Genomic DNA, 6701 nt, shown 5'->3' with positions numbered 1-6701 from the left:
AGGACGATCCAAGAGGAAAATAACTTGAGTCTCAAACCGCCGCTCCAAACCAAACTGAGGGTGTACTGAGGAAAAGAGCTCAAGGGAACAAGGAGACTCCGTAATGAAGGATGTGTTCGATTCTGCCTTTAATGTTAGGTAGCTATGACTTTGGAAAGAGAAAATCCACACAAAGGACTTTGGAGAGAAAATCTCCCATAATCATGTTTCAAAACAAAAAAAAGGCAAAAAAAATGATGTTCTTAGTGCTCGCTAAATGTTAATGTCACAATCAATACAAAATCATAGACTTTTTATACAGTCCTGGAATCTTAATGTTTAAAAAATGGCACAAAAGGCACAAAAATGCCATGACTACATGTGTCACCTTCATAAAAAGGCACTGCTGTGTAGAAAATGGAGGAATTGGATGTGTTAAATGGTACGACCGAGTCATCAACGAGATTGGGTGTTGTGTGTAAATACTGCAGTAAGCGTATCGCTATTCACCTGTAACTGTCAAGGCAAATGATGACTGTATTCAATGCATTCTTTAGTGCATTGTGGTGATGGAGGTGATGGGGGCGGGAGGGTCACAGGGAGCACAAACACACCTGGGTTCATCCAAAACAGTCATGATATTTGTGTGTTATATACAACTGCAGTACATGTATCCGACAAGTGTTTTTTTTTTTTTTAAATAAACATGACCACTTTTTTAAGATACTGCCTATCTTGTTTCATTTCAAACATAAATCAGTTTTGAATTTGCATCTTCTGAAGGCCACGCTCCTTTCAAGAGTTTGTAACAGCATGACTCGGTAAACCGGCGACTAAAAAACTGACGAAGTGGCTCTATCCAGGTGCCTTCGTAAGAGTACTGACATTCAATCCCTGGAGCTACGTTACCCGCAACCGGCAACTTAACCGCACACGCTCTAAACAATTAGCCACAGGATCAGTTAACGGGCAGAGGTGAGAAGTGTGAGCACAGAGAAGTGGAGTCATTCCACAGGCATGATTTATCCGTTTTCTTACCCTCGCAGACTTAAGTTATCTTTGGTTGCTTGGCTGAGCTTGCATAGTTCTTTCCAACACACTTCTAAATACTTATGCGATTACTAATTTGTGGGAGCTGCACCGTATCACCACAGACTTCTACTTTTGGCCATTGAACAAGATCCACTTGTTAAATGAAAAGTGCCTTGTGAAAGTACTCTGTATTCTTTTTTCTCTGCGTCCATTGAAGCATACAGGGGGTTTCCCAGAGGGCTTCAATCTTCCCCTGTCACCTTTGTGATCTCTACGTAACGATGACATGCATCAAAGCAGAGCACAGATATCTAGACTTGAGCACATTTAATCAGCCAGTTTCCGTGGTAGACACGAGTCAAGCCTTTCAGCAGTCTAGTTTCAAAAACACATGCAGCCACAAGCTGACAAAAGAAACTGTGTGAAAGATTAATGACCATCTTATAGTAAATATAGGAGCGTTCTCTTGGTGCTCTATCACATTACTTTCCAACTATTGTCTCTTACCATATCAATGTCGCCTCTAATAAAAGGACAAGAAACGGCTTGACATCTGGTCATGATTACAGTAACTACTGATCAGAGCTCATGAAATTCTAATGATTATTCGAGAAGATTATATTTGAGGTTTGTTTTAAACATTTTCATAGATGCTACTTTCCAGAGAAACCTGTAGAGGCATGGTGCATTAATGGTCAGGCAGGAGCAAATCAGTCGGTAAAATACAATCTCTATAGCTCAGGTGGAATATGGACTTTTTAGTCATTTACATTCTCAATAGAAAAAGGTTTGCTACTTCCAATACTTTCAGGAGGATATTTTTAAAACAATGTGACAAATGAGGAAATATACATGTAATCATTTTTGATTTGTAGTTTTAATAAGATTATCTATTTCTGTAATGTAGGTCCAGACAAATAAATAAAATGCTAAATATGACCTGTCCAGTAAAATTGCAGAATTCATTGACTTTTTTTATTTATTTAGGATACAATGATTTACTTTTGAAAAAATAAGTGTATATATATATATATTTATATGTATATATATATATATCAGTATTAAACAACCTACAACACATTTTAAAATGTTGTTTAATATAGTTTTTGATGATTTTTTTTTTTTACAAATTGTCTTTTAACTGATGAAAAATACAATTTCTTAGTTTAACTCTCCTTATATCCTGTCTAAATGACAAATGATCCGCAACAGTAAACAGGCCTGTGTGAGACATCACATAATACTAACCCAAAACACACAAAAAACACAACAAGCAAACGAGCAAATAAACAGATCTTTTTCGACACAGTCCATTATGGCAATTTACCAGTGAACAGTTTCCTGCGTGCTGTTCCAGTGACTTGTCTTAGACCCTCAGGCTTGTTTGGTCGTTGTTAAGCTAATCATTGATTCTTACACAGATGGACCTCACAGCCACCCAAAAAATACACACAATAAAATAAAACGCGAGGTGTGAGTAAGATTTTCATATTTTGAACAATAAGAAACAACCACCAACAATATAGCGCACACAGCCTTAGTAAACCAAAGGTTCCTAAAGGCTGTGAAACTGAATCTCATCAAATACCTAAACCTGGTTGCCTGTAAAAAAAAAAAGTCATTCTGTGAGTCTCTCTGGTCATGCGCCGCTGGCGCTGGTCAAACTCTGGTCACATGACCGATACTGGGGAATGTGAGAGAGGTTGCCTGGCACCTGAAGTCAGAAAGAGAAAGCAACCCCCTTCCCTCCCTGAAATAACACAGGCTCACTCTGTCCACTCAGTGGGAACAGAAATTCACTCCTGAGGTTTCTTACCTGCAACAGCAAAGTTATCTAAATCCAAATCTGAACCACAACAGACCCACAAAGGAATTGATTCAACAAGAAAACTTCCCTGTGAATCAAAGTTACAGAACTATAATAGGGTTTCTGTTTGAAACTTTGTGGCTGACCCAAGTCTTCCCAAGAACATGTTGAGGCACACTCGGCAAAACGCCGCCATCCATTCGAACTGACAAGTGAAGTGTCCGTGTTTTCGTCTTACAACATGAACCCTTTCACAGTTATTGTTTCAGTTCAGGAAAATTAATTGTAACATTTTGGTCGCATAAATATGTCTTCAATTCAGTACTCTGTTGGAGCTTCACGCTTTCATGTCACTTCATGTTGCAAAAAAACAAGATGGCGACGGCCAAAATACCAAACTCTCGGCTTCAAAACCATATTCCACAAACCAATGGGTGATATGACGGTGACTACGTCCACTTCTTTTTTTATTTTTTATTTTTTTTTACTTACATTTTTTTTAATCATTTCAATATATTAACAATAAACACAAATACAAAATCAGGTTTGTCAAACAACAAAAAAGCACAGAAAAAAAATTAAAATAAATAAAGAAGAAAACCATACATCAGACAAACAGACATGACAAAACAAAAAATAAAATAAGAATACAATTACCCCGACACCCCTTTATTATCTTTTACCCGTAAATTTGCATTACCCTGCATTTATCCTGAGCACACACAGGACCTACTTGACCACTCCTCTAACTTGTCAAAAAAGCCATTAGATCCCTCCATGCCTGGTCAGTTTGGCTTGAACTGTCCTTCACCCTGGCGATCATACTTTCAAAGGCAGCCGTCTCTGCCATGAGCCTAAGCCATTCTGTGAGCGTGGGCGTATGTGGACTTTTCCAGTTCCGCAGGATCAGCCTCGCTGCCACCATAAAACCTGCTAGCGACAGTCTAAACTCTGCCTTATTAAGGCCTGGTGGCACTACTGATGTGTCCCCCAATAAACAAAATTGTGGAGACTCTGGCAAAGAACGCTTAAGCCAACCATCCAGGCTCCCCAGCACCACCCTCCAAAAAGGCAACACCCTGGAGCATTCCCACACAGCATGCAGGAAAGTGCCCACTTCCACGCCACATCGCCAACACCTATTATCTTCTGTCAAGCCCATTTTATATAGTTTAAGAGGTGTAAAATAATATCTATGTACAATTTAAAAATTAATAAATTTGCTTCGTGCATCCCTTGTAGCCCAACCTACCTTTGATATAATTTCTTGGCACACATCTTTACCAATCTCGATATCGAGATCTTTCTGCCATACTAGTCTCAGGCCCTCGCACATCTCACCTTGAATGTCTGTCATTTTTCGATAGAATATTGAGCCAGAGTGTAGGGAAGCACTTAGGAACTCTTGGATCTTATTCTCTTCTTTCTCTTCTCTTTTCAGTCCGAACCCGGACCCCATGCTACTCCTCAACTGTAAATACTTCCAGAAAGCCCCCTTCTCATCTAAATTAAATGTTTCCTTAAGGTCCTCGAATGCTTTAAATGAGCCGTCTCTGTAGAGATCTTTGATAACATGTATTCCTTTTGCCCGCCATGTATCCCATAGAAATATTGTTTTCCCTAAACAGATTAGAGGGTTATTCAAAGTGGAGGAGTAGCTTTGTTTATATTGAGAGATCCCGAAAATCTTATGTGCCCTTACCCATGCCCACTTACAGTGTTGTAAAATTAGATTTCCTTGATCTATATTTGTTGTGTGTTTTTGTGATAACGAGTCCATAACCTGGAATGGAGCTGTTAATTCCTCTTCCATCTTTACCCATGCAGGGTTGGACTCATAATTTGCCCAATGCCGAGCCAGCTTATTTATTTCAAATGCTATGCTATATAATTCCATATTTGGAAGAGCCAATCCCCCACTATTCCTTGAGGCAAAGAGCTTCTTCATACTGAGTCTAGGCTTTTTGCCACCCCATAAAAATTCCCGAATTAATTGGTTATATTGTTTAAAGATTCCTTCGGAAATGGTTACTGGAATTATTATAGAGATGTAATTAAATTGTGGAGCCACCACCATCTTAATGATGTTAATTTTTCCCCATAAGGTAAGATTTAACACTTTCCATTTCTCAAGGTTTGTCTTAATTTTTTGTATTAACGGGAGCATATTAATAGAGATTATATTTTCCATATCTGAGCACAGCCTAATTCCCAAATATTTCAGTCCCCTTGTGATCCATTTAAACTGGAATGAATCTACCATTGATAGAGCGCATCCTCTTGATATCGGCATGCATTCAGACTTTTGCCAATTTATTTTATAACCTGATATTTTGGAAAAGGATTCAATTGTAGATAAAACATTAGGAGTTGACACCAAAGGATCCTTGATCAGTAATAAAATGTCATCTGCATACATAAACATTTTGTGTTCCTCTTCCCCTTGTACGACCCCCTTAATACCTGCCTCTGTCCTTGTTGCGATAGCCAAAGGTTCCAAGAAGAGTGTAAAACGTAAGGGGCTAAGAGGGTCTCCCTGTTTGGTACCTCTCATCAGATTGAAAAAGGGTGATATCATTCCATGTGTTATCACTGCTGCTCTTGGATTTGAGTAAATTACATTCACCCATTGAACAAATGTTTCCCCAAACCCAAATTGTTTAAGGGTGTATCGCAAGAAGCTCCACTTCACCCTATCCAATGCCTTTTGAGCGTCCAAGGAAAAGGCGGCTATGGAAGTGGTTTCCCCCTGATTAAGCTGTAAAAGATGTAACAGACGTCTCAAGTTGTCTGCGGATGACCTTCCCTTTATGAATCCTACTTGATCTGAATGTATTACACATGGTAGAATAGCTTCTCGCCTCTTTGCCAAAATCTTTGTTAGGATTTTGCAGTTGTCTAGCTAATAGTTTCCCTGATTTTTCCCCACTCTCATAGAAATTACTTTTTAGTCTAAATATTATGTTATTATATATTTAATTTAATTTAAATTTGAGGTCACACCATCGTTTAAGCAGTAGATCAGTGTGATTCTTGGACAGCATTACTACGTCCACTTCTTATTTAAAGTCTATGACGAAGTCCGATTTTTGACTCTAAGACCCAGGAAGTCTAGTCCCCCACCTGCTGATTAAAGCAAAGGGGGTTAGCCCTGAAGTTATAGCAAATACTCTAAGATAAGGTGGGCTGACCTTTTGGGTGACCCAGATATTCTCTCTCAGCGTTTTTTCAGTTAATTATTAACGTCAAACACTAAAACTGATGAACATCAAAGATGGACAAATAGCACTTCAGTTAAGTGGAAAAAACAATGTATTTTTTATTTTGGGGTGAACCATCTCTTTAAGATAAGATGATACTATGTATAATGTCTGTATAAAGAGTAGTTCAGAACTGAGCATCTGAACAGGAATCAAGGTGTCAGCCTCATTACATTTCTCAGGTGATCATAAATAATACTGTGGTCAGTCTTTACCAAAATTAAATAAGGAAGTTAAGGGAGGATGGTGTGCAGAAAGATGAACAGAAATGTGAGCCAAAGGATCTCTTGGGTCAGGCTGCTCTGGCAAAATCACTTTATGCATGTGTGTATTTTGGGGGGAACATCTACCCATTAGCTCATTGTGAGGCCAGCGTATCCTCAAATGTACCTGCTGATAAAGTTCCCCGTCAGATGAAAAGAGCAGATCCCTCCCTTACATTCCAGCTCAGCAGAGATAAGAAACACTCACTCTCATCACTTTCCAGTTATGCAGTAGAATTAAATCAGGCTCAACTTTGAGGTGACTGCAGCAACACATTTGGAAAAATATAGCTGGGAGTGTGTAACATTCTCCACTCACTGAACAGCTTCCGGCCGAGAAAGATTAAGCAAGGCCTTTGC

The sequence above is a fragment of the Taurulus bubalis genome (genome assembly GCF_910589615.1).
Source record: "Taurulus bubalis genome assembly, chromosome: 10".
Taxonomy (NCBI): domain Eukaryota; kingdom Metazoa; phylum Chordata; class Actinopteri; order Perciformes; family Cottidae; genus Taurulus; species Taurulus bubalis.
This window is presented reverse-complemented; position numbering follows the sequence as displayed.